The 18,445-nt window shown below is 39.1% G+C and overlaps 1 protein-coding gene across 5 annotated transcripts in view; it reads right to left on the bottom strand.

Moving 5' to 3' along the window:
• The window catches only part of NCOA2 (nuclear receptor coactivator 2), a 193,559-nt gene that overhangs the window by 83,862 nt on the left and 91,252 nt on the right, over positions 1-18,445 (bottom strand). Inside the window, exon 1 of one of the 5 annotated variants that reach the window (XM_075743913.1) lies at positions 10,135-10,176. The exons of the other annotated variants lie outside the window; for them this stretch is intronic. The gene's annotated coding sequence lies outside the window, so the exon portion shown is untranslated. Of the gene's footprint in view, positions 1-10,134; positions 10,177-18,445 lie in introns of those variants that run through there. 5 annotated transcript variants of the gene reach the window in all.

Here is an 18,445-nt window from a genome sequence, read left to right as displayed (position 1 = left end):
TGCAATGACACAGCCTGAAAGAGGCTTCATTTTTTTCTTGTTATCAGTGATAAAACAATAGTTTCTGCTCTCGTCGTGACAGCACATCCTCCTTCACATCCTCTACCAGCAACTGCTCTAACTTAGAGTACACAGAGAGACTTAACCTAATTATAAAGCAATAGTAAACATATTTTTACAAGACATTAATTTTTCAAAGGGAAAAAAATAAAACAATGTAAACCCAAAAATAAAACACATGGGAGAAAAAAAGAAAAACAGAGGTCCCAGAAACGAGGAGACACAAAAAAAATCTAGCACAAATCAGTTGCGTGAATTTGTAACATCTTCTCCACTCCTCAAATGCCATGAAGGAACATGGCATGCAGAGTAAACCTTCCAGCACTGATCCTCAGCATCAGTGAATCCAGTTAATCATCCAGCGTCAACGTAGAAGAAGATAATGTGCATTTTATCTCTTATCAGAGCAGGCCATCTTCCAAACAAGGCCTGTTAAACTGTCAGATTTATTATAAGCCTAACAAATGCAGTTAAAGAATAAATGAGGATTACACCTTCAAAGCTGCTATTTCAATCTGAAAAGTAGCAAACAAAAGGTAAAGTACCATATAGCTGACAAGCAGGTAGCAGTACTACACTACCACCCTTCCAGCACACAAAAACATGCATTTAGCGCAGATACAACTGATAAATATAGAAGTGATTTATTAAAGCCACTGTTTTACTGAGTAACAAACAGTAAAAATACTGTTTACTGACCAAAAATACTACAAGTTGGTGAAAAGTTTGGCAAAAATTTTCTCTAACAGCCCAATTTAAAAATATAAACAGCTCATATTCCTGTGGTCAATTATAAACTCAAGCATACATCCATTACAATTCATACTTTTTTCCTGTGAAGTTCTCATGATTAGAAGCTTTCAGTCTCAGTTTCAAAATTAGTGATGTACTCCGTGTAGCATTAATTCTGGTAGAAGCCAGAGGAAAGCTGGAAGTCACATGCAACTTCTGATTCTTCACATTTTTTCCTGCTTATGAACTCTTTTTTCACTGGTTCCATTTCTGAATCGGAAAATATTTAATATTGATATATACTGCAATCTTCAGCCCTTCTGAAGAAGGTACTTACTCGCTACCCACCTTCCCAGGCTTCAAAAGGAAATCGCTGTCAGAGGCAGGACAAGATGTTAGACCAGAGACTGGAGCCGCTGGAGCCTAAGGCCAACCTTCTACTGGTGAGCCACAGCGGTTCAGGAGGAAGGGCTGCTTTGACTCCCAGCACTTTTCACTGTAGCACCCGTCAGAATCCCAATCAGCTAATTGAGCCCACTCGCCCCACACACCACAGCGCGCTTGGAAAAGCTCAGCCTCCTCGTGTGCAAGCTTTCTCTTGCACGGGTATTTCAACAAATGCAGAGAGACATGGATAAGGGTTTGGAAATGAGTAAAAAAATAAGAGGTGAAAATCAAGGGGGAAAAAAAAGGAGCAGGAAAAAAAAAAAAGACTGTATTGTCTGGTAAACTTAAATTAAAGCAAAGCATCCACTGCTAAAAAGTTTGACAGAAAAGAAAGTTAAAGATACACTAAACCATCCTCCTGCATCCCTGGTGTACATAAGCCACATGTTCTACAACCAACTACTATAGCCATCCTTCATCATCTAACACCTGGAATTCAGATATATCCCAAATGAAACAATGCCAGTCTGCCAAAATAAGCAAGATGCCCAATTCCTTGGTTGGTGACGGTAACTTCATATTAAAAAATACAAATTAACTTATTCAAGGGTATGCTTTTTTCCTGAAGCAGCACTACCACTTCACTACAGGATGAAACCCACCCAAAATCTTTGCCACCCTGCACCAGTCATGCAGTACAAAAGTGAAACCAGAAAACCAAGATTCGATGAGGAAGGTGGTAGCAGCAAGCTGAAAAACGCTAGTCACCTTTAAAGGACTAAAATCTGACCTGCACTTTCTCTATCTGAAAATAACACTTGTTACTCTGAAGATACAATTTCATTTGAAAGAGAGCCTATTGCAGGGAACGTTAAAGCAAGATGTATAGAGTAATATTTACTAATGTCTACTTTATTCTTGAACTCCACAAACTAGAACTAAGAAAAGGACCATAATTTGCTAGCAAGTGCCACTGAGCCTGTGTAAAAAAAGGAACAGAAAACTGCTCCAAGCACCTACTACTCACATTTTTGCTCAGTCTACAAAAAGCCGTAACAGACTATAAACAAATGTTTAAGCCAAAGGCTCCTTCCTCAACAATATCTTTTCCCTTACTCCTGTGTAATGGCTTTAGAGTGGTGTATTAGACAGTACGAAGAAGACATACTCCATTTGCAGCCTGAAAGCCAATAATGCTCATGAATTTTTTAGCTGAAAGACACTTCAAGATGCCACTGGGAAGACCGTCTAATAAACACATTAGGCTGCAAATGGGCGGCAGCAGCTCTTTAACACATGCTGTAACAATCAAATAAATGGCTAACATTAACGTTCGGTGTTACAGACTGGGTATTTAATAGGGCTTTCTTGAAAATCCACCAGAAATCCTGAAGGGAGAAGGAGGTTTCTCTCAGCTACTCAAACCCACAGGTTTGAGAAAGCCCTGGTTCCGCTGGAGAGTTTGCAGAAAACCCCTCCAGGCTGCCCCCAGCGCTGTGAGATGGCTCCTACCTTCTCTATTGCCATAGGCTAAGGCTCTTAACCCAGCCGCTCACGCAGCTGCTTATGGATTAGCCTACGTCAGCCACCTCTAACATGCCCAGGAATAGCAAGACGAGGCTTTAATAAGACAACACAGAAAAAATACCAGAGGAAGAAAGTACCATTGGGTTCTCACCAAACATACAATAAGTATGCTCAATTTCCACTTGTAAAGAGGAAAAGGTCTGTTTTCACCAAAACGTTGTCGAAGAGGATGCAGGTGGTACTACTGCAAAAAGCTGTTCAAGACTCCGTACTGTAATTTCAGGTTTGGATTCTACGTCTTTCTTGTTATCAAGAACTGTTTCTGATTCTTATAATGACAAAAGAAAATGCAGTTCATACCACTAAAGCTCCCCTTAAAACACCAGATTAAACAACAAAACACAATGCAAAACATTATTGGTATGCATGTCACTCTTGCATCCTTTTGTTTGTGGTTGTGTAGCTAAGTTAAAAAAAAGAAAAGAAAAGAAAAGAAAAGAAAAGAAAAGAAAAAGAAAAGAAAGAAAAGAAAAGAAAAGAAAAGAAAAGAAAAGAAAAAGAAAAGAAAAGAAAGAAAAGAAAGAAAAGAAAAAGAAAGAAAAGAAAAGAAAGAACCCCAAAAGTCATTCTAAAACCATTTAAACCTTCTAGTTTGCATTTGATAAGTATCAAACTATGGCTGCAAAAAATATTAAGCCTGCAAGCATTTTTGCTAGAGTCCAAATTCCCACATAAGATGTTTATTTAATCTAGAATTTTTCTTACAGTTCAGTTGTTAACAACTTTACTTATGAGACCGATTTAGAAGCAGAGCATTTCGAATCTGCTGTGATTTAAAGTAAAACTTTGTGAATAGTACAGCTGAGAAATGAAGCAAATCTAACAACATAGAAAAGGATAATATTATAGGAAACTTTCTATTTAAATAGCTTTGATTTCCAGTGATGGTACTTCTGGAACAGTAAGTTAAGCATATTTTAACTCCTACTGAATCCTCTTCTGCCAATCTTACTTTCAAAACTGCTATCTGTCCACTTAAATGCTCACGCCAACCTTCCCCCCCAGAAACCACCGAAGAGCAAGGGGAAAACCAGACCAGACAGAGGGGAAGAGGGAAACAACTGCTCTCACAACCGTAAGGCACCGTGGAAAAACTCAAATCCAGGAACATTTTCTAATCTCATAAATACAACTGACACATATGTATACATTACTTACAATACAGTAAGCTCATACAGTTCAGTGTGATTTCAGGATGCCTATCTTAGCAGTGAGAAAAATATGACTGATCACAATAGAGAAAGGCATTGACGCGTCTCTGTGTTGTGGGCATGTCTACATTAGGATTTAACTCCAGTTAACTGCCTGTCAAAAACCAGTCTGTTTACTTTAGATAAAACATATTCCATTAATAAAAAGCTCAGGAAATTGGGTTCCATAAGGGTAAAAAGTAAAAAGCAGAGGGCGAGGCAGCAAGAACAGCATCATGTTTCTACATCAGTTGTATACAGTAATATATAGAATTATCAAACCTATTCACAGAGATGTATCATATTTGAATTTGAGTTCCATCACATATCAACCTCAGCTTCAATGACTTCACACAGCTGGAGAGGTGTCGGTCCTCCCGGTCACTAGGATCAACTTAGCATCTCTACACACTCAGGTGCTACGTGATGTGCAACCCAAGCTTGCACTGGAGCCTCAGCAAGGGATGTTTATATTGCATGCCTCCTTTCAGAGCTCTAACCTGGTCATCAGAGTCATGTTCCTTCAGTCCCAGAGTAGACACTGTGACTGAAAACACATGATCTTACTGAATTTTTTACTGCAATTCAGAAAGGCCAGCTCTATGTGTCTTTTCTGGTGCCTAATCGAAAATTGAACTCATGTTTCTGATTTTCACCAAGAGGGTTTGTTTTTCTCTTCTACCCAACCACCTATTACTAGGAAGCATGTTGAAACTTCAGGCCATTCTTTCGAATGCCAAGCACTGAATTAAAACTCTGATTTGCAGGAAGTGTACCTATACATTATCTAAAGCATTTCTACACATTTTGGCATTGTTATCATGGTGAATGAATAACCTACTCTACACATACCTACAAGATACATTTATATACTCCACACTTCCTTCTAAAATACTGAGATGCTCTCATAAGCATGCATTTAGTTTAACAGTGTATAACAAAAAAGTTTCAGTTTAGAATCTAGAATTCAAGCCTCTCTGTTTCAAGAAGGTTGCAAAGTTAAGACAGACAAAGTCAAACATACCTATAACTCAACTTAATAATAAATGTTCGTATTCAGCTCACAAATGGCCATGGCCCTAGTAATGGTAACAGCTGGCTATGAGGCTAATTTGGCTTCACACTGATGTCCTCTGTCAGTCAGGAAGGTGGCTGATGCCCCACAAGGTTCAGAACCCTGCACCGCTTCTTGAAATTGTATACCCAAGTCATCCTCTTCAGGGTATGGTGCCTGGCTGAGCCATCCTCTCTGCCTCTGAAATGCACTTTGAACATCTCCCTGGAAAACTCAGTGTCCTCCTCAGCCTATCATAGAATCACAGGTTCACAGAATCATTTTGGTTGGAAAAGACCTTTAAGATCATCAAGTCCAACCATTAACCTAGCACTGCCAAGTCCAATCACTAAACCACGTCCCTAAGCACCACATCTACGCATCTTTTCAATACCTCCAGGGATCATGCCAGCACTGGAGCTGCTCGCCTTGGTGACTATAAGGTGGTTTGCCTCAGTCCTGATCCCAGAGGCTGCCCTGGTGACAAGGATGTGATCCCAGATGTTATGGGAGAGACCAGATGGGGTTTGGCCCCTATTCCTATCCTGTATTTGCATGAGCAGGTAGTTCCCCTCAGCAGGTGCTTCCTGCTGATACCGGTACCCATGCCAGTATCATCCATTTATAGTGGAGCAGCACTGTAAGAGCTGGGAAGAGAAAAAAATTTATTACTCTTTTCTTATTAAAGTTGAAGAACAACCAATTTAATACATGCTTTTTGAGAGATACAGTTGTATGCATAAAAGATTATACTTGTATCATGTCCCAACATGCCAAATTACAGTATTTGTTCCTACTACAGATGTGTATTAGATGTATGTTAAACTCTTGGCAAAGGCATTGAGAGTAGTAACGACACACATTGTTACTAACCACAAAAATCAGAACTAATAGAATCAATTATGTCAGTCACACACAAGTGTCTTGCAAACGCTTATGAAGTATGATTAACTTGATAAAAACTAAATGTCCATAGTAGCCTGTACACCCTCATCAAATACATTCTTAATACATCCATGAGTTTAAAAACTGATCTGTGAACATGAATAAGAATTACTAATGATTTCAAATTTCATGTTGGTCTTCATTCATACTTTTCTATTTGCTTTAGTAAAATACTGCAATCAGCAATAACAAAAGAAAGATGAAAGTTTAATTGCCATTTTAAAGCATTTAAAAGGAAAACACAACTCATAAAGATCTTGTTGCTTTAATTAGTCAACTGCAAGGAATAAAATCTTGTGGACACAAGCTTTGTACCCACAAGTGTGTGGCGTATACACACACACATGACACACTATATAAGAATACAGACTATGACCAAATAAAAAAATGAAAGAGATATTTAGTGAGCGACTAGTCTGTCATGGAAACCAATAGCAGATGCCTCAGGAAAAAGTACAAGGCAGCTGCAGAATGATCCTTCCCTGATACCTCCCCTCTCTGTCTCTTACTATCAGTGGTTCAAGCTTAGCTGTGGTGCTGCTGTCCCTCCTCCTCCCTCTGAACCTATCTTCAGTTGTGCTTAATTCCTTCTTAAATCCATATATACCTTTGGCCTCCATAACACATCCAGGCAACACCCTATAAGCTTTACCGCAGCTCCCTTAACAGCAGAAATGACATTCTGGAAAACATAGAAGAGTTCTAAGGGGATGTTATGACTCAACTGAAATAAATCAGAATTTTATCACTGACTTCACTGAAGCTTGGATTTACTCCCAGTCCTCCTACTTTCCAGTCTACTAGAGGAAGATGTCAAACTGTTATTTCGCTCTTTTTGTAGGACATAAATCACTCCATGGGCCTGACACAACTATGGCTGTAATCCTGCAGCACAAGGAAAACAAGGGTTACTCTACTATTAAAGCTGAACGTTATCAGCCATTTTATTCTCCTTGTAAAATAACTGAAATTAATTTGTGTTAATAATGAAACCATTTATGGTAAAGAAGAATCACATGTGCTAAGAAAGAATTAGTGTGTATTCCAAGCATTTTTAATTTGGACTATAATGAAATATAATTACTGAAGAGGGGAAAAAACGTCCACTACATTCATAGAAGGAGTTGACCAGAAGCCTGAAAGTAAAAATAACACACATTTAAAAGTAGTTGGACTGAATACCTGGAAAAAACTTCAGGAAAACCAACAAAAATAGTTTTATTACCATGCAGTCCTAAGAGAAGTTTCTTTGCGAGAATCTTTGTCAGATGATTGCTCAATCACAACCAGCCTGTGCTATCAGGAAAGGAAAATCAGAGCACTACAGTATCCTGATGAAGTTTATTTGGGGACAGTGTGCATAGGAGAAAATGAAATGGGAACAGCAAAGAGGAGATTCAGGTACAACACACACTGCAAATTAAGTGCATTTATCATAAACTTTCGGTTTGGATCTTCATTTAGGATTTTCATCAAATTCCTGTGATCTTCCTTACGCTCTGTATCCTCACATCCTTGCCAGTCCTTCCAGTACAACTCCAGCTACCAGGCAAACTACCCACAGGGTCAGCCACAGACTCCCAGGTACCGCGAGTAGCCCATTTCTGAAAGACACAGGCTTTCAAATCTTACCCCTCACCTTCAGAGACTAAAGCTTTACCTGCTAATAATAATTTTTAGTCCAGTTCAGGCATCCTAGGCCTGCCACAGCTGAACATAAGCAAGTAAGAAAAGCAAACAAGGAATGCAGGCAATAAGATGACTCCATCGGGATTTTCTCGCAGGTACAGTGATTATCAACTTATGAACAGTCTTCTCCTTCACTCAGCTCAGACATCTTGGCTTGTACATCCAGTCCTCACTCCTTAACTCAGCTTTCTTATTACAGTTATGGGGCTATTCTACAGTAGTGCACTAACAAATTTATACCATTTATTAATGAAGTAGATTCTGAGAATCAAGTTGGCTTTCACACCTTTCCTAATTTTTTCCCCTGTTACTACTCTAAATATATAAATAAAATGGCACTGCAAAATACCACCAGTCAGTTGACTTCCTAATGGCATCTGTCATTAAATACTGTGCTAAGAACTCCGGAGTGAAATTAAATATTTCACAGTACTCCTCTAGCTCAGACTTTCCAAGAAGGCGTTTTTTTCTTACAACTTGGTATATTTTGCAATGCAGTCATGTCTTCCCTCCTTCCTTGCACAAGAAATTTACCTTACAGAGACGACAACAAAAAAAGGAAAAAAAAGGGAAAAAAAGCACCTTTTGAACACTACCAGTGTAACCTTGTTGACTACAGTAGCATACAGAATTTTGAAGAGTGGGCAAACTAATTAGTCTGATCAAAGATAGTGCTTGAAGTTTTAGATATGCTACATACCATACTTCCATAAGAAATTGCTTATGAAAGAAAACACACCAACTCGAGTTTCGTGAGAACACTGAGCCACGTGAAGAACACAGTCTACACAAAAGGTTGATTTTGTTCAAATTTCCCCCCTTAATACATCCTAAAAGACATCAGGCGAATCAAAATGACTGTGCAAGCAACAAAAATCTATTTTCCTACAAAACATAGATGCCAACATTTCAGTAAGCACTACTTGGCCCCTACTATCTTGTTAGATCTTCCGTAATGAAATAAAGGAAGAAAACACAAGAAGCAGAGAGGAAGTTTCATTGTTCTTGTGGCTTCGACATTTGGTGCGGCGAACGTGACAGGCTCTCAAGCCTCTACTCAACGGCACCGCCTGCCCCAGGCATCTGTATCAAATGTAGGTATACTGCAATTAAAATAATCAAACTGAGACAAAAGAGAACAAGCAAATAATAGCACTAAACTTGTTTATGTTTCTGGCTCTGCCCTCACCGTATGAAATAAAGTCTCTTCAAATACATACTACATTAATTTGAAAAACAATAATATTTTCCTTCCCTCCCCTCCTATCTCAAAGTAGCATGAGTTTTTCAAAGTCCTAAATAAAATAAACTAAGGCATTTCCTGTATGTATTTAGTTAATTATTAAACGGATTCTAAGCATGATAGTCACCACCACTATTTCAATATGTATCCCGGAAAACACACTTTTAGCAAACTGCCAGTGCACTGCAGTAATGAGCGGTTACATGCGTCTTTGCAATCCTGCCCTTAACTTTGGAGACAAAATTCTAGAGAAGTGACAATCAGCACTCACAGGCAAATCCAAACACTTAATTTTTTTTTTTTTTTTGTGGTCTAGGATTATTATTAGTGCTGTGAGGTAAAAAGCAATGCTGGGCTTAATGCTGTGTACGACAGGAAAATAAAACCAACAAACTTGCAAGAACTTCCCGAGCAGGGGAGACAGCATACTATCCTCACTATAAGTAACCATCTATAACCTTTTTCAGGAAATATTATTATTTAATTAATCTGCAATATTAAATGTTGCCCTCCCAAGGTTAAAAGAAAGGTAAATACTGCCAAGATATGTAATGACATCAGCATGCATAACCATGAGATAAATACAAGGTCTGAAGATTAACTGAATGTCATTCTGTTTACAAAATCACATACTTGCAAAGAAAGAAAACTATTAAGATTAGAGAAAGTTATATAACAACTACGAATGTTTCAGTGTGTTTTGTCTACTTAAGCTCTTGGTCAGAAAGAGAAAGCTTTACTGCAAAAATGTCTCGATCTGACTTACTCTGTACTTTTTCATGTGCATAGAAATTACTGAATACCGAATAATAATTACTGCAATGAAAAAGACACTCTCAGGCTCCACCTCGTCTTCACAGTGGGAAAAATATAGATGGGTTTGTGTATTATTCTGCATGCCAGAAAACTTGCTTACAAAAATATTTCCTGTGCACTAAGATATATTTAGCCTCATAAACCCATAAAACTGTCACAGGCAACCACAAGTACACCTGTAGCCATTAAAAAGGGGGGAAACTACAGACACCAGAGAATCAAATTTACATTATTTCTTTGTACTTGTTATTTAGGAACATTATCTTCAAACTCTCCTGCTCAAAAAGAAATTAGCTTTTCCTCCCACTCCCTCCAAACAACACCCCCCTCGCCTCCCCCCAAATCCCGACACCTACAATGCACACACAGGAGCACACATACGTGCAAAAAGAGAGCGCTGACAATGAAGTCACAGCACTTCAGAAACACACCTTGTCGTCTTCCAGCCTTTGCAGTTGAAGGCAGATCTCACTAGTTTTTCTGCGTCTTCAGATCAAGATGTAGATAAATTCCCCATCCATCACACTGGCTTTTTATTAAAAGCAGGAGGGGGAAAAAAAAAAAAAAAGGAGGCAATTACCAGTAAATTTACAGCCTTAAAAATATCAGCTCTCCATTATCCCAAAACCAGTGTTATGTCTTGATGTAAACCAAAGCACATGCTGAGTGAGGACGTGCGCACACAGCAGCTTATCATCTCTGTCATCTGCTTCTAATGACAGCTGACAAACTGGCCACGCTAATCCTTCCCTAACTGCTGATCAGAGAGATCCCCCTTTGACAATCCAGCATGGTGGAGTACTCGAAAATTCCTCCTGCTTCTGTTCTGTTGCTGCTCTAAAAAGCAGTTTCCTTTTCATTGAGATAATAGCCTTTTCTGCAGTCACGTGGCGCCCGGGCTACATTAGCAGAGCTTGATGATAATAGACAGAGTAACTCCCCTCCCTCCCTTCTGCTGATTTTAAGGGTACGACTCCAAGAGAAACCCAAACCTGGCATGCTTGAAATCATTTTGCATCTTCCTCTATCAAAAAGCAAATTGTGCTGTCGGTGGAGAAGAGGAATACGTGCGCTCTTTCTACTTCTTGCACCAAAACTAATTAATGAATAAATTTTTAGGCAGCGCCTTTGTCGGGGCACACACACTGGTCATAAACATGTCATCTGAGACTAAACTGAATATTAAGCATGCTTAATACTGAATATCTGGCATGCTAGAATCACTCTTTTTTTCCCTAGAGTACTTTAATTTTTTTGCCTGTAATTTTAGTTGTGCTGCAATAAATACTCTTCTCCTCAGCAACATCCTATGGTTTCAACTCCTCCCTGCGCCCAACTCTCCTGCAAATACAAAAAGCACAAATAACAAATGATTTGCGCTACAACTTCCAGTGTGAGCGATTCCTTTTTTTAAAGTAACATCATTTATCTTGCTTTAACTCAGTACCCTGACAACACTACCTTAAGCATTTTTTAAATACACTGCCCAGTGGGGAAACCTACTTAAGCTTCAGCTTCAGAGCTCCCATCCCTCGTGATAGAGTGCCAAGCCCCGGGCGGGTTTGCACCTCACCATTCAGAAGGTTTGCTGCTTGTAAACGGCAAAACATACATGCCAACACACTGCTCTGTCCTACCTTCACTGAAGCATTTCACAGACTGAAAGCAGAACAAACCTTTCCTCTTCTGCACTGGCACGGCCGTTCCCCTGTCACCTTGGCACAGAGCATAAGACTTCCAATTCATTCCCCCCCCCTCGCCGGGTCTGTCCACCTCTGACAGCGCCGGAGAGCACGGACCCGTCCAGCCTTTCACCTGCCATTTCAGCGTTGGGGTTTCTAAACTGTTTAAGAAAGTTGTGGACGAAGCATCTTAAAAAGTAATTTTCAAGCCCACAAAACAACTTCTGCAGCTTTGTACCTACTCTTTTCCAATCTGAACTGGGAAAAAGAATTATCTCCTCTTCTCCTACTTCCATCTTTTCCCATTACACAAGATGATTCTCCTTAAAGACAAGATTGACCATAAGCTTACAGTGTCTCCAGAAACTGAAAAGGTTAGTGTTAGAGGCTGTGGTTATACTTATATGAAAACAAGGTGGAAATTTTGAGGAAATAACGGCTATCCCGTATACACCGTATTTGCCGACATTGCCCCGTCACCTTTTCTGTTTACTCCTCTCCGCAGGGACAGCCTTACCCGGGGAGATGGCCCTGCCCGAGGCACAGGGGATCCCTGCTCCAAGGCTACCATCAAAGCCGAGCCCCAACCTTTCTGCAGCAGAGGAGCTGGAAATGGAACGGGTGCCCCTCCTGCAGTACATGAATCCTTTTTTCTACTCGTCCCTTTCCCATGCTTTAGAGATAATCTGCGAGAAAGATCCTAAATCCACTAGGAAATAATCTGGTGCCGTAAGGAGACTATACAATACACTATATTCAGCAGAAAAACATATAAACACATACACTAAATTGAATATTACTATTTTTTTTGCCAGTTCCTTCTAAGTATGTCCTTCCATTTCAAAGTGCCACACTATATAGGATAAGCAAAATGAACATTATTTGAAGCTACATATAACTTTAAGCCCAACAGGACCAGAACTGCTTTGCAATCTTAACTTTCTTTTATTAAAGCAAATCACCACTCGCATTTTCTATATTCATTCCTTAGCTGAAGGAAGGTGCATCAAGCATACTGGTTAAATTGGAAAATGATACAAATGTGGGGAAAACTGTGAAGAGTACAGACAGCATCTCTGATATCCAAGAAAATATATTAATAGACAAGCACCAGAAGGAAAATGAGCTTTCACAAGGACACACACACAAAATACTTCACTTGTGAAGTACAAATCTAAGGAAAACATAATAAATGGGAACATACCATTCAGATACCATAGCTAGAACTGTACTGCTGATATTTACAGAACTCATAAGATGAGAAATTCAAAGACAACACAATATGGTGAGCACAAACACAATAATCACAGCGTTAGGGAAGGAATTATGTGTAAATAAAAAGGAGGTAAAATAAAAAGGTTGTTGTAGCAATAAAATACAAACTGAAGACTGAAAGGAGTGAAAGTATACGGATGTTGTTAAAAAGATTGCTTAGAGAAGAACAAACTACAGATAAAGCGAATGGAGAAGAGGGAAAATACCACTGGAGTGCACAGACTGATTCTAGACAAAACGGGAAAGAAGAAATGAGTGAAAAAATATTCCTGTTAGAAAACACCGGTCTGAATATAAACAAGGAAACAGGCAACTGCAAAGGAGGAAAGGCTTTTTGGTTTTATCAGGCAGTGAATACATGCTTCCAATGGAAACGACAGAATTGTTGCTTCCTTTTAAATAGAGCTTCACAGAAATCATACACATAATTTGGGGATGAGCAGGTGACCTTCAAAACTAGTTCTGGCGCTACAGATTTTTTCATGTTAGGATAAAACAAACATCTTACACAGCAGAAGATGTTTGTCTAAGTTTTCTCAGAGAAATATATTTCATTAATACTTCATTTTGTATGCCCAACCACAGGTGGCTTTGCAGTAGACACAGTGCAGCTGTACCTTCACTAAAACATTTACTATTTGTTTTAACACGATCAAGTAATTGAAATTGATAAACAGAAAACTGCTTTCATTGCATACATTTCACAGTTCTCTTGAGTTGTGTTTTCTTTTTGTGCCTTTATTTTCTCTTAAGAAAGAGTGAATTGGGCAGAAATGAGGACATACCATGACACAATCTGGCGTGGTTTGCCCTTCTTCTAACATACCTGCACCCAAGGCAAGGACTGGTAAAGCAATCCCAAAACATCTGTTCAGTCTTTTTAGTCCCAAAACCGTGACTTTTTAGTCCTTTCTCTCACCCTCTAGACCATATCAAGGAGGATCCAATTCCACCTCCATAATCCCAGTTCGGAGTACCCAAAGGGGTACCGTAATTGCCAGCTATAGTGACAGCTCTTGTTTACCCTGTAGAACGGTGAGACACTTCAAAATGTGTTTGAAAGATTCCAAAGCTGACTCATTAGGCTTTGTTGAAGGCAAGAGGCCACTGACTTTTAGGAAAGCTGACTAGGCAGCATTAAGTACTGCTTGTGAGAAAGACTGGAAGGACAAAGCCCCCCACCCGCACAGAGAACGACAAACAGAAACTACTCGGACTGACTTCCAAGAAACACAATCAGTGTATTACTGCTCAGATGAGGAACAAAGACAGTGCAATGATTTTTTGCATGTTACATTTCAATAAATGTAGAAGCAAGCATACAGCTTTCAAATATTAGGTCAATTTTTTTTAAATTCCTCTATCAGAACACTAAGAAAAATGTTAGGATTTTCAAATCAAAACTGGAAACTTGTTGACTTATGTGTCCCACGATATGAACGATATGTACATTTTACTCCTAATCCATCACTACTTGAAAACTAAATAGGATTTTGCTTTTTCCTTTTACCAGCTGAGGAAAAATAAATAGGAACCTGTAAAATAAATCTAGTTTTTCTGACCTTTGCATCTCCTCTTGAGGGACACAAGAATCGTATCAAATGTACTTCCACTGGAATTTGGAGCAGTTGGCATTTCTCACAGTCAGTCTCTGTATTAACAGTACTTATACCTACAATGCTAGGTACCTCATGACTTCTGTCATAGGAGGGCAATGAAAAGACGTTCTCCTCCTCTCTCACCTCTCAGATACTACTGTTGACTTCGTAGTATGAAAATGCCCAGTGCTTCTGGAACACAGCTTACCAAGGCTCTCATAACTTCCTAAGCATGCACCGAGCCACCCACTCGGAGTATTCTGCGTGCAGGTTTCTGCAATATCTAACTGGGAGAATTCAATACTGTGGTGTGTGCTATATAAAGCAATTAAGTTCTGTATGGGCATGTCCATTGACAATTGTGGTTTGCTTTTTTTTTTTTTTTTTAAAATACAAATTTGATGACTACGGTTAACTGAGATTTTTGAGTAATGATTGGTTGGGTTTCTTCCTTTTTTTAAATTTCTACTGCTTCACTCCCTTACCTTTAATTAAGAAGGCATATAAGAGAAGAAAAAGGGGTTCTTTCAGTGCGATCTGGAAACAGTGTGCTCCTGGGTCAGCTCTTTCTTCTCTTGCAAACTAAAAAGGGTCAGACTCCCTGCTCAGAGTCTCTTCTTCGGGGTGCTTGCTGGTGCTCTCTGTGGGTTATACACAGCGAGGTGATCTCTGGTGGCCTCAACCCACAGAGAGACAAGTTCAAGACAGCGGATTGCTTCCATCCGTGCTGACGGCACACGAGAGGAACTCAGCACAGGAAGTTGAGCAAGCAGAGAAAAACAGAACAGAATGGAAATACTACAGCACAGAATAAACACAGTATTAACACGATACGTTACATAAATGTAGTAACATCTAGTGCTATCATCCATTTTTAACAGAAGGTAGCTAAATTATGAAGAGTCCAGGATTTTATTTTTTTTTTAAAAGAAATTACTTTTAGCTTTACACAATGTGCCTTTCAGTGAATATATTTTTAAAATCAGCTCAAACTCTTTATTTTATGTCATCCCAGAACAGAAGTACTTATATGGAAAAAGACTTCTGCTAATAAAAGGTTCTTGAAACCTGCGGACCAACAGCTGACAAGATTCAATGGCCGAGATTTAAATTAGAAAAAAGTATGAATTAGATAAAAGTCAGACTAGAAAATGTTTATTATTAATAGTGGAACAAAATCATACTAATTCACCCAAGGATAAGGTAGGTTTCTTTCATGTAGCCTCAGCTAAAAAAAAAAAACGTATTTCTAGACATCATATGATTCGGTCAAAGTAGAGGACTAAGGAAGAAATAATTTGGTGAAATTTCATGGTCTCTGATGACCAGGTAGGGCAGCACAGTGTAACACTCCATCTGGCCGTAACAGCAACGCTGCGTGAACTTGGCAAGATTTGATACATTGCCTGTGGTTTTCCCTGAAACAGAAAGTTGCTGTTGTGTTTAATGCAAGTGGGACCTCTACCTTTAGTTCAGGATACAGCAAATTACTTTACCATACCTGGTGATGAATACGTGGGTCTCTGTGCCTAGACCTCTCTCCAAAGAGAAAGTAAACATTTCCCAGTAAGTCATAAAAGTCTCATGTCTTGTCTATGTCCAGTAGTTGTCTTCTAACTGCTCGTGGCTTGCAGACATTGCTGTGCATTTGAAAAGCCAGTTCCCATGAGCAGCAAGGAAGAAACACATAGAGACTGGATCCTGCAGACCCTGAAATTCTGGGCTTTCACATCCCTCCAGGAGACCTCGCTGAAGAAGGAGACACTACTGATTACAACTAGCTTCACATGGGAGAAACTGAACCAAAAGGACAGCTGCTCTTTACAAATCTGAGAATAAATAATAAGCTAATTTAATGCTGCATCATCCACTCTAGCTAAATCCTACAATCACGTCAAACAGCACTAAGTCAGAGTAAATGCTGAATGTAAACAATGATGAGCAGTAAACACTAAGGACTGACCACTTGCCTTAACTATTAGGAATTTAGTGGTCATAAAGGAGGTTCATGCCCCAAATTTTGGTTATTATTAAACATCCAGAATTATCAGTGGATGATATGAGGTACAGAAGAGAAACTAAAGAAAGTTAGCTTTTCTGTTAGGAGTTTTAAAGTGTTCTGGTGATAATTTCTATCAGTGTCAGACAGAATCATGAAAAAAACCCTGTTTAACTGAGCCCAAGCACAAATACTCCTGAAAACTACATGGGCTGTCACAGATAACACTGTTTGATGAGAAAACCAAGAGCCAGAGACTGCAGTCTACCAAGTAAAACAAAAGTGAAAGGAAAAGTAGCAGCAGCTAGAATTAATTTGATTTACAATAAAATAATTAAATACTCTGATATATTTAAGTCTATGGTAAGACAGGAAACCTGTCAGGACTTAGGTCTATTGCTAACTCTTAAGAGAAAAGTTCAACACACTGAATTCCAAACCAGAAATTTATTTTCCAACTTCATTTTTTTTCGAGGTTTTCCCTAAAATGAACTGCAAAGTAGGTGCCTATGTATGACTGAAGGGAAGGCTGAGAAACAGCATACAGCTCAATTATTTTAATCTGAAATATTTAGAAACATATAAAAAAAACCTGTCCCGTCCAGACAACTCTTACACACACATATCGATGTTTCATTGTACATCAATATGAAAAGTTAATGTCAGTCGCAATCTTTGAAAACAGATGGCAGGCACATTACAACTGCTTCTAACTGCAAATAGCAGGGCTGACAGATCTTTCCTCAATGTAAAATTAGTGGCCCCTACCATGTTTATACATTCTAAATTCTCCACAAAAGTAATTTCAAAAGCATTACCTTACTCTAATCTAACAAAAATTTCAACATTGTGGATGGTAAATTACATTTTCTTAAAGATTGTGCTTGAGCACGTTGTTCTGAAGCACAAGATGATACAAGGTCAGTTAAATGGGGAGAAAAGTCAAGTTTGGAAGAATACACGGCTATTTCATTGCTTTACTTTTGCCAAAGAGACTCCTGTCTTTATCTTTCAAACACATGGTTGGTGTGACTCTTGCATCTTGAAACTGCACTACTCTACAGTTCACAGGGCTATTTCTTAAAACCCATAGCAAATCACTCTTAATACGAGATTTCTAAGTTATTTAGATTTTTACAAATTGCTTGTCCCAGGCTCTTAAGAACACACATTTTCTAAACTTCAAGTTAATAAGGTAGTAATAAATAACATTCTATAAGACATTTACCTTGAGTGAAGAGGGTATCCTTCTGAGAAGAGATCAGCCAAGCTCCTGAAATTAACTGTCCTTTCTCCTGTGCAACTTCATTCCCAAAACAACAGAGAAAAGAGGCAGGGCACGCAACACATCAAGACAAAAAGACCTCATGGAGAACATTTTGCCAGCAGTTTTAACATCAGTATGGCAAAAGAAGACAGAGATGATCTGTGAAGTAATCTGGATGTAAAGTCATATACGGCTTTCAAAAGTCAGAAATTCAACCACAAGCCAACAGACAACCAAAGCAACCGTGAGAGAACTGATGTGCTCTGTGCTTCCAAACTATGCCTCCAGCCGAGAAGCAAGATGCCCCATGAGGCTGCCTTCAACAAAAAGTGTATGGCCACTGCCGTTGTCCAAGGGCAATCCAGCCAGCCTCACTTGCTCAAGAACATTTCAAGATCATCTTGCGGTTTTGTTCTGACGTGCATCTGTATCAACTGATTTACAGATGATGCTGTGGTCCTAATTTTGACTGATAAGGCCATGTAGAGTCCTGGACACCTGAAGGTTGATTTTCTCTTTATCGCATATGACGGGAGTTGTGGGTTTGGGATACTGTTGTTTTGGAACACCTCCCCAGACACTCTGATAGCGGCTCAGATTTTGGAAATTGCTTCTAACTTAGCTCAGCAGAGCCAAGGTTCAGGGACAGTCATGCTTGTTCTCCCAGACAACAGCCTAATAGGGGTGGATACAATAAAATGTAAGTGAACTAAGGCCATTAATTAATATTAAAAGGGAGTTTTGCTGTCAAACTGGAGTGATTCTCTTGATAAGCATGTTTGATGCTGCATGTGTTTGCTGATGTTACTGTCAAAGAAAGTTAAGGTATTAGGGGGCAGCTAAAGGGTTTGGGTTTTTTTCACTTGAAAGGCCTTTGAAAAATAAACTTTTTCAGTTTTCTAATCTTACATGGCAACACAC

Source organism: Balearica regulorum, chromosome 2, assembly GCF_011004875.1.
Source record: "Balearica regulorum gibbericeps isolate bBalReg1 chromosome 2, bBalReg1.pri, whole genome shotgun sequence".
NCBI lineage: Eukaryota > Metazoa > Chordata > Aves > Gruiformes > Gruidae > Balearica > Balearica regulorum.
The sequence above is the reverse complement of the archived record's forward strand: the minus strand, read 5'-3'. Positions and strand labels throughout refer to the sequence as shown.